This window comes from Trichechus manatus, unplaced genomic scaffold, assembly GCF_000243295.1.
Source record: "Trichechus manatus latirostris isolate Lorelei unplaced genomic scaffold, TriManLat1.0 scaffold00010, whole genome shotgun sequence".
In the NCBI taxonomy this organism is placed as follows: Eukaryota; Metazoa; Chordata; class Mammalia; order Sirenia; family Trichechidae; genus Trichechus; species Trichechus manatus.
The window spans coordinates 24,237,084-24,253,844 of NW_004443946.1; the positions used below are offsets into that span (position 1 = coordinate 24,237,084).

At 39.8% G+C, this 16,761-nt stretch overlaps 1 protein-coding gene across 1 annotated transcript in view; it reads left to right on the forward strand.

Moving 5' to 3' along the window:
* SIPA1L1 (signal induced proliferation associated 1 like 1) overlaps nt 1–16,761 on the forward strand; it is a 409,883-nt gene that overhangs the window by 127,457 nt on the left and 265,665 nt on the right. Inside the window, exon 5 of the mRNA XM_004371003.2 lies at nt 5,236–5,307. The gene's annotated coding sequence lies outside the window, so the exon portion shown is untranslated. The remainder of the gene's footprint in view (nt 1–5,235; nt 5,308–16,761) is intronic.

Below are 16,761 nucleotides of genomic sequence, written 5' to 3' on the forward strand. Positions count from 1 at the left end.
TCCATTTCTGAAATCTTGTTGTTTATGTTTTGGATTTCTAATTGTTGTCTTTGTATAATTTCTAGTTGTGCATTTATTTTGGCATTTTGTTCCTGCATTATTTTCCTGAATTCTTCCAATTTTTTGTCTGTATTTTCCATGGATTTGTGTATTTTTTCCTCATGTTTGTCAGCTTTTTGCCTCAGTTCCCGGAGAATTCTGAGTATTAGAGATTTGAATTCCCTATCAGGTAGTTCTAGTGTATTTTGTTTCAGAGGAGAGTCCTCTGGTGTTTTATTTTGGACGCCTACTGGAACCATCCTGTCCTGTTTTTGTAAATGTTTTGATATTGTCTGCTGTCTTCGGGGCATTCAGTAGTTATTTTTCTCGTTTACTGATTGTAGATTTGTTTCATCCCTTTTTTTGTAAAAATTTGACTGTGTCTGAGCAGGCGGACTGTGTGTTCTCTGTTGTTTGCTCATCTGTGGATGAAATACTTTTCGCCTCCTTCTCCAATTGGCAGGGTCAGTCACTCAGATATGGTACGGCAGGGCAGGTCTTGCTGAAAAGGAGTTACTGGGACGGGTTGTTTGTGGCCCTTACTAGAGCCACCAGGGTGGGTCGGTAATCAGTGCAGGGCAGGTTCCAGTAGGCTGTGCCTGTGCTGCTTGGTGGTGTGATGTTAAGCTCACAGTGTATGTTTGCAGTATGTAGCGGGGAGATTGTTACGTGTTGAGCTAAGATGGATATGGGAGAGAGGAAGAGGAGCCAAAAACATACAAACAAAGAAAAAAGAATGCTAGGGGAGCTTGCCGTTGGAGTGGAGAGATGAGAGAGTATGAAATGGAGAAAAACAGAAAGGGGAAGAGGACAAAAAGAAAAGAATGAATAAATAAAAATCGGAAAGGTTAAAGAACCACAAAGTTCCTAGGGATCCCACTGGTGCAGCTATGAGGTCTGGGGAAGTCGCTGTCAGGTTGCAGTACAGCCTGGCTAGAAGGCCTAGAGGTATACAATGCCAGGTATTCAGGGAACAGAAAGAGAAGGAAGATATAGAGAGATGAGAAACTGAATAGTGAAGAAAGACAAAAAGGGAAATAGAGGGAAAAGAAATTAAAAAAAAAAAAGAAGAGCCGCCAAAGAAACGGGGAAAAAAAAAAAAAACAACGTAAAAAGAAATGCTCTCAGGGATCCCTCTGCACGACTGTGGAAGCCGAAGGGGAGTCTCCCTGCCACGCAGCTCAGCCTGGCCAGAAAGGGCTCCCAACTCAAGAAAAGGAAAAGAAAACAAGCAAACATTTCAAAACAAACAAACGAACAAAAGCCCCGGGATCCCACCAGCGTGGCGGCGCAGACCGGGAAAGAGCTCCACACTTGAACGGAGCTCCACAGCCCCTCAGGACGAAGCAAAGATAGCGCGCGGAGTCAGGTGTTTGAGCGACAGGAGCGGGAGGTGGTGAGAGGTAAGGAGGAAATCAAAAGAAGCAGAAAAAAATGCAACACCAGCAGCCAACAGATGGCACTCAGAGACCCAGCTAGTGCAGGCTGGTGGATTCCAAGCAGCCCGTGTTCCTTGGTGAGGTGTGTCTGTGGGAAGCAGAGGGGTCTGAGTGTGGGTGAAGAAGGGTAGGTAGTGGGAAAGTATGTATCACAAATTACCGTAGCTCTGCAGCCCCTCAGGAAGAAGCAAAGATGGCACACGAGCCAGGTATTTGAGCGAAAGGAGGGGGAGGTGGTGAGAGGTAAGGAAGAAATCAAAAGAAGCAGATAGAAGCAACACCAGCAGCCAACAAAAGGCACTCAGAGAGCCGGCCCGTTCAGGTGTGTGTAATCCAGGCTGCCGGTGTTTCCTGTACAAGAGATTGTGGCCGCGGGAAGCAGAGGAGGCCGATTCGGGGTGAAGAAGGGTTGGGGGTGGGAAATCGTATATCGCCAATTACCGGTTGTTTTGTCTCCCACTGGAAGCTCCTTGAGGCTGCTTTCTCGTACACCGTTTGCTGGTCTCTGATAGGAGTCCGAGATGGCGGATCCACGCTGCGTTAGCTGGTAGGGGACCTCTGCATGAATCTCTCCTCGCTCTCCATTCTCTGTCAGTTTTCTCTCTCCATTTGGTGCTTGGCTGAGTTCTTTATTTCTGCATTTGATGTTTTAGGGTTTCAGGATTGTTGTTTTCTCTTTTTGGCTTAGTTTTTCGGATCTTTGCTATGGAGGGACGACGTGGTGCTTCTGCCTAGAGCTCCATTTTGCCCGAAGTCTTTCTCTTATTTTGCAAAGGTTTCAAGCATGCATGCTGCTTAAAGATGCATGTATCAGTAAGTATAATACCAACAGCAGTAGTGATGAAGTTAGAGAAACCGATGGCCCACCTTCAGCCTTAAGAAAAAAAAAAAAGCATGCATTCATTAATGTGTATGTTGAGCCTTGCAGCTCCTACGGTGCATGGTCGTACATGAATCAGACACAGAGCCTGCCCGTCAAGGCACCTCAGAGTTACAGAGATCTAAGATCTATGGGAAGATAACCTCAGTACAAGATAGAAAGGGAAAGTGCAGGAGGTAGGTGCAGGCAAACTGCCATGGGAATTCACATCAACAAAAGAGACTTGAAGTCATCTAAAGCTTATCAAGAAATGCCTTCTGGAGTTGGTGGCCTTGGAACTGTCCTTGAAAGATGGATAGAATGTGGACACTTGAAATTGGTGTATGGCTGGGGGCAAAGGCACTCTTGAGTTTATCTTTTTATAACTCTCAAGAACTCTGTACTAATCAAATAAATGACTTCTGTAGATAGAATTTAAGGACAAGCTCACTCACCCGGAAGTCCCTGGGCACTTGAGAAGCAGCTGTGGTCACTATAGTCTCTTACCTTCCACTGCACCAGCTCTCCTGGGTTTCCAGTGTCAGTCTGTGTCTCTTGCCGGCTTTCCTTCTACCTGGCTTTGAATTTTGTGTCTCTTCTTTGTCTGCACATCTCCTTAGGTCATCTCATCCATGTCCTCAGCTTTATATGTCAGATCTCTTGAGCTCTAGACTCATTTCTACTTGGTATCTCTTCTCAGATTCCCTTGAGATCCCCTAGAATCTCAAAATTAACATGTTTGAAAGGATCTTTTCATTTCATTCTTTCCCCATACAGCGCAGGTATTCATGTACATTTGAGTACGTGCACCATGTCGCAGGTATTCATGCACACCTGCGTACATGCACCGTATCTGTCTCCCTGTCCTTGTCTGTCCTTCTCATATCTTATCTCAGTGTATGGCACCACTATATACCCAGTTGGATCAAGCTAAAAACCTAGGCGTAGTCTTTGATTCTCTCTTCCCACTCCTCATCCAGTCTGTCGGCAGGTCCTATAGATTTTGCCTCCAAAACATGTTCTTAATTGTCTTATTGTAATTGCCCCTTTTCTCCATGTCCACTGCCTCCGTCCTAGCCCAGGCTGCTGCATTTTTCACCTAGACTACTTCAGTACCTCATACTGTATCTCTTGCTGCCCTATACTCTACCTAAGAATAAAGCAACTGGAGTGATAATCAAAAACCTAAGTCAGATCATGTTTTTAGTTTAAACTTTCCAGGGGCTTCCCTAGGCCCTGAAAATAAAATGCGGGCTCCTTTTGTGGCTTCCAGTGTCCTTTCCTCTTCTTTTATGCCACTCCACTCCACAGTGAGGAAAGACAGTCCCTAAACCCTGAATCTGAAGCACTCCCACCTCCTGCCTTGCCTCCTCTTCTTGGTTACTGCCTGCTGTGTTGGGCATTTGGCTAGCCCTGCAGGAGCCCCTCAAGGTGTGGCGTATCTATCTATTTCCTCTTTCATTAAAGCATACTTTTACTAGGCAATACTTGTTTAACTGAGATAGTTATTTAATGGGCTTGGGAGAAAAAAAGAATAAACCAAAACCCTACAGTAAAATGTAAAAGGCCATAATATTGATGTTTTCTGATTGCCTTAAGAGATCTTACTTTGTGAGGTTTTATGCTCTTTCCTTTTTATTTATTTGATTTGCTGTAACTTCAGGAAGTTCAGCTTCCTGGATTCTTTGTTGTAGAACTTAGTATTAATATTTACCCTTTCTGATTTCAAAAAAAAATTTAAATGAATTTCTTTTGTGTTTTTACCTTTCAGTAAGGGAGATTCTTACCTGCATTTATTACCATGAGGAAGTGATCCCATACTCTTCATGAGTTTCCCTCTTTCTGGATCTTTTATATCTCTGTTACATCTCTGACTGTCTTTAAGGATGTTTATATATTCCATGTACTGTTTCCCAAATATGGATGGCCCGTGATTTAATATGAGGATTCCTAATGTATTTTTAAAAAAATACAGAATATCCACACCAAGTCAGATATAGGTATATACAAAGTATCGACTCACTGCTGGATGTGATCGTAGCTATAATCTGAAGTGATTTTTGGAGGTAGGAGGAATCTGAGACTTTGGGTAGTTAACTGTCTTGCTCAAAAGCAGCACGTTTTGAGTTGGTGGCAGAACAGAAGTGGCAGCTTCTTCCCTCCTACCTTTTCTATCTTTGAGTAAATATTTTTTGAGCACTATATTGTAACAAATGAATTTTTTTAAATGTTTGATAATTTATTGTGTGATCATCGACAAGTAACTTTAACCTCTTTTAGCCTCAATCTTGGGCTAAAAATGGAGATAATCACAGAGTTGCTATGATGATTAAGTAGCATATTGCATGATTAAATTATGCAATACAAAGTGGCTAGCCCTTAGTATTCAGTATATTTGAAGTACTGATGCCACACAAAAAAATTGCTAAGAGGATGAGGAATCTCTCATTCAGTAAAAATTTCTTTTATCTGTCTTTATCAAAGCAAGTTATATTGTTACCAAAAAAAAAAAAAACTCATGTTTTTGTTATATAAAACATTGCACCAAAAACAAGATTGTGTGTGTTGTAAAACCGTAGCTTTCAAGATGAAGATCAGGCAAAGCACACATCATATGAGCCCTTTTAGCTTGGGCCTCATCTACCTGGTGTCACCCCCAGTTACTCCCCTTACCTGCTCTTTTACTCTGGAGGTTCAGAAGCATGTGCTGTATAAGACAGGCCAGTCCATGTCACATCTCACATCTTCACACCTTCATGGGTGCTCTTCTCCCTGCAGGATTGCCCTGGTGACCATTTTATTATTTGATAGGACGTGGCACAGAGTAAGAACTGGATAGATCATTTGCGGGTGAATGTGCAAACAAAGGATTGAATGGGATATTTTTATCTTGCACAGGTACCTGTTTGGATAGTTGCAGCTCGTCCCAGAAAAATCACTCTAGTGTAATTGCAACCTGTTGGTTTACAGGTAAGAGAAGGTTAAGTTTGCAGCTTTGTAATTTTACTTGAAAATTGTTTAATAGTATCTTTGGTGATGATGGCATGTATGCGATGGTTTGATCAACTGAGTGAGTGATTGCCTATAATGGTTGATTCCAAATGATTTTTTTTTTCTCATCCCTTTTCTTAAATTGTTTATAACAGGGGAAAGGAAGAAGAATGCCTTACTCCCGCCGCCTAAACTGCTTGTTTAAAATGAAAAGTCTGCTTTTTTTTTTTTTTTTTAACAATGCTGTTGTGATCATGAGACAAAAATCCTAAACCAGAAATCTTTAATTGGTGTGCTTTTGTGATTAAATTTGTTTCTCTTAGAATATGGCCTTCTGGTAATTCAAAATCCTTATGGAGAGAAGTTTAAATTAACTATAATAATAATAGCAGTAGTAATCACCATTATTGGGTATTTAATTTTTGTCTGGCAGATTGCAAAGACTTTTGCATCCATTATTTCATTTAATCTTCATAGTAATCCTGTGAAATGTTGATAGATATCCTCATGTTACTACTAAGGCTAGGGAGTCCCTGAGTGGTACAAATGGTTAAGCACTTGACTACTAGCTAAAAAGTTGGTGGTTCAGACCCACCCTGAGGTACCTCAGAAGATAGGCCTGGTGATCTGCTTCCGAAAGATCACAGCCTTGAATACCTTATACAGCAGTTCTCCTCTGCATACATGGGGTCTTCATGAGCTGGAATCTCCTAGACGGCACCTGATAACAACAGCTAAGGCTAAATGGTTTCTACAAGGTCACACAGCTCTTAAGTGACTGCATTATGATTGAACCCACACCTGTTTGATGCCTCAGCCATTATGCTAAATCGTTCTTTCTTGTTTTGCCATGTATTTATGCCTCTCTGCATCCATATTATGATAGTAGGATGCATTCTTGTTTTTGCTTAAAATAACATGCTTTTGTGTGTCGTTTATCCTTTCTCTATGGTTTAACAGCTACTCAGGTGAAAACTTTTCATTTACTGTTGTGTTAACGGCACTTAGAATTTTTTTTAAACAGCTGTGGGAAGGGGAGTAGATTATTTTGTTTTCACATGTGGTATTTTTTTCAAACTGGCATTTCAGTCTAAACAGATTCTCTCTGGGCAGAACCCTGGAGTTTGATGTTTCTTTTACTAATTTGTGAAAGACAGTATCTCAGGTTGGTGGTGGTGTGTGGTATAACTGCAAGAGCACAGTGCATGGATAGCAACAAAGCAACCCATTTACACTTACGGTCAACAAGCAAAGAATCTTAAATGAGAAAGTGCAGCTGCATGTTAACTGATTGTCATTCATCATATGTTTATATTTGCATTTGAAAAACTTGGAATAAATGTAAAAAAAAATTCTTACTGTTAAAGATAGTTAACATCTATATATTAAAAGCATAACCCTATCAATTTCACACTCTTTAATACTGCAGTGGATGACTGTTTATTATATATTGGTCTGCCAGCACTTGTGGGTGGGTGGTATGCTTTATGAATCCAACTGAATAACATGTCTAGACAGAACCAAATGTGTAATTATGTAAAATCACAGCTTAGGAATTATGACTGAAAAACTTTAATAGTTACTGGCAACTCCATGCCATTTTATATTTCTTTGTTAGGATCCTTATTGAGTTAGGCTATTATTGTTGAAGAGTTAAAGTTTAATTTTAGACAAAACAGAGAATGTCTAAAATGTGTTATCATACAAAGCCAGTTTTATAAGTAAAATGTATTTTCCATTCAAAACCTTATGTTTCTTGATCTGGAGAATTGAATAAGCCTAAATGAGAATTATTGCTTCCAACATTAAATTTAGCCAGAAGCTTTTTGAAGCCAACTTAATAGGACATCAAAAGTGCCACCTTAAATCCAAATTTCTTTTAAATGGAGACTAACTGGCATTGTGTACATTTTTTAAAACAGTTCACACTGTTCTAGCATCTAATTTTTATCTTCTGCCTTTCCCCTCAAGCAGTCTTCTAGACAATATATTCTCCTCCAGCTACCAAATCTCAATTCTTCACAGGCGAGAAATTGCCAACATTTCTTCTTCCATTACTGACCTATCCTCTTCCAAGTGGGCTATTGTAATCAAGCTGCAGTGAACATTTTATCACTGAGTTTAGAAGTTCTGCGTATATCCTGGATACCAGACCTCCTTTTTTTAAACTTAGGTTTTGCAACTATTTTCTTTCAGTTTGTGGCCTGCCTATTTTCTTTTTAGCAGTGTCATTTGATGAGCAGAAGTTTTTCAGATAATGAAATCTAATTTTTCAATTTTTTTCTTTTATAGGTATTACTTTCTATGTCTTAAGTAACTGTTATCTCCCCCCCAATCCTGCACGTACTCTCCTATGTTTTCTTCTGGAAGCTTCATGGCTTTAGCTTTTATGTTTAGGTCTGTGATCCTTCTTGAATTAATTTTTTTCACATGCTGTATTATTGACAGTCCTTTAAGAGAGAGATTACCTCCATTTTATAAACAAGGATCTTGGCAGTCTGAGAATTTGCGATTGTTCCGTTCTAAATATTATGTGTAATAGTGCCTTTGATTTGGAATTTTAGAACCTGTTGAGGGAGGATCACGATGAAGATGTATGTTAGGTCATACCTGTCTATAGCATTTTGGTCAAAACATTTTTGAGACATACCTCCATGATTGTAACAAAAATATTGTCATTAACAAATGAATGCATTTTTGGTAACTGGGTTCATCCCCATAAGAAGACCAGTGGTATTAGCTGCAGAACAAGACTGCAACCTTAGTGTGCGTATACTTTATCAGACAGAGATGTTGTGTTTCTGTACAGATGTTCTAGGAAACTGACCTGCTAAGATTTGCCTGTTGAGTCAAGAGGCTTAATTATATTGCAATAAGAAGTTGCAGTGAAAGAATGAAATTGATTCAGTTGTGTTAACCTGCCCTAATTAATTGTTTTTGCTAGGTAAATTATGGGGCTCAACATAGATATCAATTTTTAGTTCTACCATCGTTATTCCTTATTCCTAGCATTTCAGATCTGCCCCCCTGACATTGCAGTAACATCACCAGTACCAGCATCTGAGGCTAAAGAGAATTCTTAACACTAGTTGATGGCATATGTTTTGGGTGTTACCTGCTGCAAGCATTGTGTTTATCACAAAAATCCCATTTTAAAGCAGAAGTTAAGAAATATTTTCACAGTAACACACTCGGGGTGATTTGTGTGGGAAACTACAGTTCTCTAGTAAATCTTCTGAATGTGGCTTCTCATAAGTTCTTACAAGTGGCTAAGTTGAAATAGATAATACTGCAATCTGCTGGTAAGCCAGTCAGTTCGGAGATATGCGTTGAGCACGTTAAGGGAGAGTGGAGGGGTTTGGCATATGCTGAATGCGAGTATATCCAAGACACTGTACTATAGGGATATTCAGAGAGGAGCAGGACAGAAAGAAGCTAATGTTACTCCCAGAGGGAGCTTCACTTTGCTGTTGGGCTGCCATCATTAGATGTTATTATTAAACTCATTTTCAACTTGCCATTTGTTGCGGAAAAGGCCTACCCTTCTTTGGCTGAGCAAATGAACAAACCCAGTGAGGACTACTGAGAGATCACTTGAGGATACTCAAATTCCATCGCAAAGCCATCATTGTCCATGCTGCAAATTGTGCGTGTGTCTGTGTAAATACAGAGAAAGCTCACCAGGTTCATGGTACCCTTTTGAAGTGGAATTCTCACTAAGGAAACATTTGCTGTAGTTGATAATTCTAGGACAGTTCCCAGGCTGCTCTTCATTTGTATAGATAAACAACAGCATTACTAGAACCAAGCAACAGTAATAAAATTCACTGTGTTCTAATTGTATCCTCTTAGTAGGGTTATGTTACATTTATTTTTTAACCTAAAAACTGTGCCTAAAGTTGAGATTTTATGTGCATTATAAACTAAATTAAATGCTCAGTGTTTGCCACTATTTCTGATCAAGATGGATTAAAATGGATGTTTATAGTTTCAAGTATGTCGACTGGTTAGCTTTTATGAACTGTTATGTCTTGTGCACAAGAACCAAATTTAATCGTCTAGTTATCTGTTCTTTCACTATATTTTGGAAACAATTTTCTCTTTTATATTAGTTATCTTCGCTATTTAATTTGAAATAAGTCATGCAGTGTGTGATTTTGGTCTATAAATCAGTTAATATGTGTAGTGTGTAATGATTTTAGGGCAAAATAGCTCTGTCTCCTAACACATAGACAGAGTTTGAGAACATTTCTACAGAAAAAATTTTCCTAACTGCTTGCAACAACACCCTTTAATTGCAATGTGAAACTAGCAGTTCCTCTCATTGCCATTTCAGGGACCAGATTTATATCGGCATTAATTACTGTTGGTTATCAGTGGGGGATTCTTTGAGCCAACACTGTACATGTGTGGGTTTTTACAGATGTACCATTGGATGTTGCATTGTCCAAGTTAGTGTTGACTATAATTTACAGGTAAAGAACTGTCTTGTTTTTATAGATATCAGATTATTTGAATCAAGTAATATTTACTTGGCTATTTATACGTTAATATGTTTAAAAAGAAATTTCTCTATGAGAAAGCATTAATCATTCACAATTTATGTGATCAGATGATGGCACTGACGTTCTTATTGTGTCTTCATAAAATAGCTAATTTGGTCGTGTTTAGTGCCAAGAGCAGATGCACTTTGTAATGTAACAGTACACAAAGCCCAAATCTAAATGCATTATTTAGAACTATACTAAAATCTCTGTGTTATTTTAAAAAGTAATTGTGTATTTAGGGTGATTAAAAAACTTTTGGACGTGGATAGTGGTGATGGTAGCACATTGCGGTGAATGTGATTAATAACTCTGAATTGTACACTTAAAAATGGTTAAAATGGCAAACTTTTTGTTATGTATATTTTACCCCAGTAAAATTTTAAAAAGAAAGTAATTGCAGTTTGCATTGTGTCACATTTTCAAAAAAGTACGTGATTGCTACCATAGCTTAAAAACCAATGAAACAAAATTTTGCCCTTATGTTTTCAAGTATGATGTGTTAATTTGAAAAACAATGTCATGGTTAGAGGTTTAGCACTTAACTCTGGAACCAGACTCCCTGGGTTCAAATTTTGCTTCTATCACTCACCAGCCTTGTGACCTGGGGTAAGTTATGCAACCTCTCTGTGCTTTAATTTACACCTTTATAAAATGGTAATAATAGTGATAATAGTATGTACCTTATGGGGTTTGTTATGAGGTTCATAGAAATTAGTGTAAATAAAGTGCTTAGAATAGTGCCTGGCACATAGTAAGGATGAATAAACAAGATTATAAAGGGTGAAACAGATAGGTGTGCGTGTTACGGGGCCTTCTCTTATAATCAGTTCTGGTTCTTCTAAAATACGGTTTCCTGGTCTGCCAGTAGGTATTTGTAGTGTGGCTTTTGTGGTAACTATTGTTTTAGGTTCTCCGGGGCATACAAAAGAAATGAAAGGCATGATCCCTCCTTTGAAAGCTGAGCCATATTTAAGTAGGTATCCAAACGGAGATGATACAAATGAAAGTGAAAAGAAAGGAGCCATGTTGATGCAGTGGCTAAACCGCTCGGCTGCTACCCGAAAGGTAGGCAGCTGGAACCCACCAGCCACTCCGAGGGAGAAAGATGGGCAGTCAGCTTCTGTAAAGATTTACAGCCTGGGAAACCCAATGGGGCAGTTCTACTCTGTCCTGTAGGGTTGCTATGAGTCAAAATCGACTCGATGGCAGTGGGTTTTAAGTGAAAAGATGAGAATCTTGCAGTAGAAGCAGAGGGGATAAAGAAGTGTAAGAGGTGAATTTGATCTTGGGGAACCGGAAGTAATAAAATCAATGAAAGAGTCTCATCTTTGTGTCCATGAGAACCGAATATCAAAGAAAACTCATTAAGTTCATTGTCCTTTTGCAGGGCTAGCCATTCATTTTAGATGAGGACAGTTCCAAGCCCCCAGTTTTTATTTAACCTCAGCACACTGTGGATCTCCCCTGTTTTCATCTGTAGCTCTTGTTACTCCTCAGTAGAAACTAAGTGCTCCAGCCCAGAGTTCCCTGACTTTCCAGGTCTGTTCTCATTTCCAAGACATTGTAGCATTTGTTGATTCTGGAATGCCCATGTCCCTCTCTTGACCTGTCTGAGCCCTCACACCACCATCCTTCAGCGTCCACCGAGGCTCACCTTCAAGATGCCTTCCTCTGACTAATTGTCCACAGCTACCAAGGCCTCCACCGGACTGAGTCCAGTACAGATAGATGGTGCCTGGCTACCACCACTGACTGCTCTGACCAGGATCATAACAGAGGGTTCTGGACAGAGCTGGAGAAGGATGTAGAGCATAATTCTAACCCACAGAAAAAAGACCAGATTTACTGGCCTAAAGGAGACGGGAGAAACCCCAAGAATATGGCCCCCAGACACCCTTTTAGCTCAGTGGTGAAGTTACTTCCGAGGTTCACTGTTTCAGCCTGGGAGTGGACAGCCCTGTAAAACCAAATGAGACTAACGAGGTACACGAGTCCAGTGACAAGGGCCAGAAAGCAGAAGGGGACAAGGAAGCTGGTGATAGGGAACCCAAGGTTGAGTAAGGATGTTGTTGATGTGAGATTGTTAACCATTGTTATAGGGCAACATTTGTAGTAACTGTTAAATGAGAAACTGTTTTGTTCTGTAAGCCTTCATCTTAAGTGAGAATAACAGCACAATTGGAACAGTGTAGTCAATGTCACTGAAGTGTGCATGTAGAAATTTTTGAAATGGTGTATCTTTGACTATGTGTATTTTCACCAAAAAAAAAAAGGTTGAGAAGTTAGAGGGTTGATATGTTGTGGGGTTGTTAACCAATGTCATAAAACAACGTGTACTTCTGTTTCATGAGAAACTATTTTTCTGTAAGCCTTCACCTGAAGTACAATTAAAAAAAAAAAAAGATGCCTTCCTCAGCCACCCACACTGAGCCCTGGCTTCCCTAGCGTTGAACTTAGTGCTTAGTTGTTATTCCCAGGGTATTAAATCTACATGAAAGCTCTTGCAGACTATGCAGTGCAATACAAATGTGAGGGGCCAACATTGCCATGTCGTTCTTGCATTACTTTTTACCTGGTTTGTGCTTATCTTGTCACTCCCTGTCCCCTAATACACACATATTAGCTGAGGGCTCCAGATATAAAAAACTGTATATTTTTTAACCCACCCTGCCTGCAAAAAAAAGATAAATCAAGGGAGTATGGAACTATAATGAATGACTGAGTGAACCTACTGATGCTTTGCCATGTTTGCCAAAGGCATGTAAGATGGATGCTGATCCAGCTCCCCCACAGAGGTCGTGTAGTCTGGTGTAGGCGACAGAGTAAGAGTTTCTGTTTCGAAGGACCTGGGTTCAGGTGTGACTTTACCACAGTTAGACATTGGTCCCCTTTGTTACCTGTTTGGCCATCCACACTCTACTGTGGAAAATGGTGTACTTCATGGGGTGGTGTTTGTGAGGAGTAGATGAAGTGATATTGTAGAAAAACGTTTGTTAATTTTAAAGTGCTTCTTAGTTGTTTCTAATAAAAAATGCTGGACAGAACTTCTGATTGAGCATTGGAGAAGTTCCTAAGCCTGCCAAGCCAGGAGGAGGATGAGCTCAGTGAGCAGGGGGGCGAGAGCTGAGGGGATACCTGGCTTGTGCTGACTGCTTCAGCCAGGTCTGGTCCTGAGCAGGTGGCTGCCGCCCAGGTTGGGGGCGGGGTGGGAGGCCCTTTACGGTGTGTCAGGGAAGCTTAATGAAGAGATAAGATAGCTGTCCAGGGAAGCTTAATGAAGAGATAAGATAGCTGTCGCTATTCTGATTGGGGTAGGGAAATGATAAAATCTGTGAGGTGACATTTCTTCACACCTGTGGGAGGTTACCTTGGGGAGCTTTCTGGGTGGGGCCTTTATGTTACTGTATTTTACAAAGAACCTCTGAATAGTAAGCATGAAACTGAATGATAATTACTAAGTTATAGACACCCATCTGCTCTCTGTCCATACTGGAAATTTACAGTAGATTCTGATAGGGAAGAGTTTGTAAAAGAAGGAAGCAAATTTAGCAAGTTTCCTCCAATGACTTTGGGATTTTGAATCTGAGCGGTTTGACGTATACTTTGTCTGCCTGCTGTCTGTGGCACTTCAGTAGCCTCCCAACTGGTCCCAGGCTTTTCAAGCAGCTGTATGATTGGGGACATGGCAGGAAGTCCTTTGCCACATATTTTCTTACGTACCCAAAGTGAAAAAATACACATCTATGATAGTAATGGGGGTCATTTCTCCAAACACTTAACAGGAGGTATGTTGTATATAACAAAAGGTGCAGGGCGGAGTTGCTTGTATGTTATTAGAGGTTTACTTTAGCTCTGCATTCTTGCCCTGACTCTGCTACTAGTCAGCTGTGTAATGCTGGGTAAATTATATAAACTTCCTGGTCTTAGGGTCCACATCTGTAAATGAGGGTGTTGAGGTAGCGGTCTGTTGTTATTCCCAAGCTGTGAATATTGCCTATTTTAAAGGGAGTTAGACAATTTTCTGTGAGTGTTCTAATTATACGTGGAAAGCTTCGCAGAGGAATCTGAACTTTTTTAGGAGCTCTTTTTACTTAACAGATTTTATTAGGAGCCTACTGTATGCCCTTATAGTTTGGGGAGTTGGAGATACTGCCGTGAACAAGATAAGGTCCCTGCCCTCTAGATGCTTACAGTTTAAGGAGAGGAGACAGGGATTAAACAGAAAGAAAAAAAAAAAAGGAGAGGGAGGGGTGGCTGACAGGGATTACTCTTGGATTGGGTATGGAATTATGAATGAGAAAAAGCAAGGACTGCTTAGCCTTTTGGCTTGAGTGGCTGTGTGGATAGTGATGGTAGTGACATGCTTGAGAGAGAGGTTGTCTAGAGTTTTAAATTTGAGAGTCTTTGATATATAGTTGACCTTTGCAACTATTGGACTGGATGAGACCAGCTGACAATTGACAGAAAAGAGAGGAGGGCTGAGGACCAAGCCCTGGGTCCAACATTTAGAGGTTGGCTAAAACCAGTTGCTGTCGAGTCAGTTCCAACTCATGGTGACCCCATGTGTATCAGAGTGGAACTGTGATCCATAGGGTTTTCAATAGCTGGTTGTTTGGAAGTAGATCACCAGACTTTTCTTCCAGTGTGCCTCTGGGTAGACTCCGAGCCACCAACCTTTCAGTTAGTAGCCAAGCGCATTAACAGTTTGCACCATGTGGTTGGAGAAAGAAAAGAGGATAGAGATCTTGGTTGGTTGTCCTTGGCTCCTTTTCAGCAAGTATATGGGGCCTGCTCTTCCTTTAAGTTCATAGACTGCCTATGTTAGTTTAAGCTTATACTGCACTTACTATTATTAAGGAACCCTGGTGGCGCAGTGGTTAAACGTTCGGCTGCTAACCGAAAGGTCGGCGCTTCGAACCTACCAGCCACTCCCTGAGTGAAAGATGTGGCAGTCGGCTTCTGTAACAATTTACAGCCTTGGAAACCTTATGAGACAGCTCTACTCTATCGTATAGGGTTGCGGTGAGTTGGAATTGACTCAATGGCAATGGGTTTGGTTTGGTTTTTGTTACTATTATTAAAGATTAATAAATGTCTTTTAAAACAATAATACTCAATACTTGAAAGGTGCTGAGAGATGAGAGCCCTCTTCACTGACCTCCACTTTACTCACTTTCTCCTCCTGTCAAGCACACTGATGCCCATGACCCTGGACAGTTGCGGTCAGGCAGCCACTCTCTGTATGTACTTTCATGTTCTCTGAGTTGGTTGGTTGGGTTCAATATTGATCACGAGTTGGTTTTGTTTGTAACAAAGCCTGTTCTTGTCAGTAGTTCTTGTTGTAATTACATAGTTTGAATTTTATGCACTCTGATTAAATACGAGTATTCTTTTTCTACAAAAGTAAGTAAATGGATTGAATTGTGTCCCACAAAAATATGTGTTGTAAATTCTAACCTCTATGGCTGTGGTTATTATCCCATTTGGGAATGAGTTGTCTTTGCTATGTTAATGCGACAGGATTAGTATAGGGTGTGTCTTAAATCAGTCACTTTTGTGATATAAAAGAGATTAAACAAGCAAGTGAAAGAAGCAGAGATGCGGGAAGACACATGTCAAGTCACAGTGGAGATCTCCAAGGAACCAAGAAGCAGAAGCTAAAGAGACAAGGACCTTCCTCCAGAGCTGACAGAGAGAGAAAGCCTTCCCCAAGAGCCAGCGCTCTGAATTAGGACTTCTAGCCTCCTAAACTGTGAGAAAATAAATTGTTGTTTGTTAAAGCCGTCCACTTGTGGTATCTGTTATAGCAGCACTAGATAACTAAGACAGCCTCCAAAGGTAGGCCTCCAAAAAAATTGCTGTTAAGTTAGATATGGTCATAACAGCTATAAAAGATTGGGGGAAATAATTTCTGTAAGGATTCTCAGATTGCTTCTCGAGAGTCTTTAATTAAGTTTGTACTCCACTCTGATAAAAAAGGGAAATTGAAAGTTGTGTGTGATGCTTTTTTGGGTGTGGTTTGTGTAAGAATTACTAGCTTAACAGTCAGTCTGGAGACTGTTCTGAGAAAAGGTCTTGACCTGCACCAGAAAACTGGTAAACGAATCTGCTTTATGTTAATTCCAAGTAAAATGTCTAAGATGCATATGTGTCAATGTTTATGGTTCTCTGCTTAAGCTAGCCTTTTCAACGTCTGAGCCAACTATCATTCTGTTACCTTAGTTAAGTGGGTTTCTACTGTACAAACTTTAAAAAGCATTTTGTAGTATATGCCAAGAACCAGCAAAATGTTTATGTCCTGATACACCACTTGTAGGATTCTATTCTATGGAAATAATTTTTAAACATTCAGAAAGATTTATGTCCAAGGATGTCTATCACTTTAATATTTGTAGCATAAAAATTGGGTGTATCTTACATGTCAAACAGTGCTGAAAATGGTTAAGTTGTGACATATACATATAGAGAACAGTGATACAGTGATTAAACATCTTATTTTTGAAGACTAATGTCATAGAGAAATGTGTACAGTATAATATTAAATTGGAGAAAGATACAAAAGATTTTATATAGTATGATCTCAGTTTTTAAAAGTATACCACAATTTTAATAGGGTTTATTTCTGGGTTGTGGGATTATGAATGACTTTTGAGTTTGTATACGTTTCTAAAATGTTCTGTTTCTCTACTTTAATCAGATAGTATTTTTGTAACCATGTAATAACTTTATTACAGTAATGGATAAGTTGAAACTCTAAAAAGAGGCCTTTTGAATTTGTTTTCTGTTGAGGGTTGGTGCTTCATAGAATCACTTACTGGGAGAACATGAATGAAAACAGTAAATATTACTTTTAATCTTTAGAATACCTAATTGTTTATAATAAAAT